The sequence below is a fragment of the Arachis ipaensis genome, chromosome B09 (genome assembly GCF_000816755.2).
Source record: "Arachis ipaensis cultivar K30076 chromosome B09, Araip1.1, whole genome shotgun sequence".
Lineage (NCBI taxonomy): Eukaryota > Viridiplantae > Streptophyta > Magnoliopsida > Fabales > Fabaceae > Arachis > Arachis ipaensis.
Window position 1 is genome coordinate 19922937 of NC_029793.2, and position 1691 is coordinate 19924627.

The window sequence follows — 1691 nt, forward strand, 5'->3', positions numbered from 1 at the left end:
AATGGTAAGCATATATATATATATATATATATATAGGGCAATTTACCTAAATAAATAAATTGGGTGAAAGCTTTACTCAAATACACAAAACAGAAATTCCTTAGGTACATGTGCATTTTCATACTTCTATGTAAACCGTGGGAAGCTACCACGGTTTCTGATTTTAACATAAACCGTGCCAAGCTACCACGGATTATGGTGCTTGTGGTTTGTGTGTAAACCGTGGCAAGCTCCAACCGTTTACGAAGAGAGAAAGCTAAGCATAAACCGTGGCAAGCTCCCACGGTTTATGAAGGATGAATTTTTATCATAAACCATTTATTTTTAGATGTTTGATTGCATCAATATAGTATCATTTAGACTGCGCATGATAATTGTGACAGAATACATGTATATAATAGAAGCTCAAATCGCTTAAACTATCAAATACATAGCAAATAATATATTAGACAATTCTCAAACCTTTTTAACTATCATTTCCTGTTACTTCATTATTGTATCATGTCATGCACCCAACAAAACAAAACTAATCTAATGTAATCTAATCTTCACTCTCAAATCTCAATACTCACTGCTCAATACACAATAGTAAAACAATTTTATTAACACATTCATCGTATTTTTTTAAGTTTTGGATTATAAAATTAAAGTATCAATTATATGTATAAAATATATATTAAAAATAAATAAAATAATATATATTTATACAAAAATATATAATAATTGATTATATATATATATAATTTTTTTTTTGAAAAAATACAATATCAAATTTTTGAAATGTTAGACAATGAGTACAATAACTTTTAAGAAAATTTTTTGGCTTTTTAGGAGAAAAAAATATTCTTCTTAAATTAACATTAGATCTAATGAGATTTCAAGAGTACTTGTCAGAGATCTAATGTTAATTTAAGAAGAATATTTTTTTTTTGTCCTAAAAAACAAAAAAATTTCCTTAAAAGTTATTGTACTCATTGTCTAACATTTCAAAAATTTGATATTGTATTTTTTCAAAAAAAAATTTATATATATATATAAAATCAATTATTATATATTTTTGTATAAATATATATTATTTTATTTATTTTTAATATATATTTTACATTTTAATATATATTTTATACATATAATTGATACTTTAATTTTATAATCCAAAACTTAAAAAAAATATGATGAATGTGTTAACAAAATTGTTTTACTATTGTGTATTGAGCAGTGAGTATTGAGATTTGAGAGTGAAGATTAGATTACATTAGATTAGTTTTGTTGGTGCATGACATGACACAATAATGAAGTAACAGGAAATGATAGTTAAAAAGGTTTGAGAATTGTCTAATATATTATTTGCTGTGTATTTGATAGTTTAAGCGGTTTGAGCTTCTATTATATACATGTATTCTGTCACAATTATCATGCGCAGTCTAAATGATACCACATTGATGCAATCAAACATCTAAAAATAAATGGTTTATGATAAAAATTCCTCCTTCATAAACCGTGGGAGCTTGCCACGGTTTATGCTTAGCTTTCTCTCTTCGTAAACCGTTGGAGCTTGCCACCGTTTACACACAAACCACAAACACCATAATCCCATAATCCGTGGTAGCATGCCACGGTTTATGTTAAAATCAGAAACCGTGGTAGCTTCCCACGGTTTACATAGAAGTGTGAAAATGCACATGTACGTAAGG

The 1691-nt window shown here is 26.8% G+C and overlaps 1 protein-coding gene across 3 annotated transcripts in view; it reads right to left on the minus strand.

Moving 5' to 3' along the window:
- Positions 1-1691, minus strand: part of LOC107618896 (chaperone protein DnaJ) — a 6668-nt gene that overhangs the window by 3421 nt on the left and 1556 nt on the right. The gene's annotated exons all lie outside the window — the stretch shown is intronic.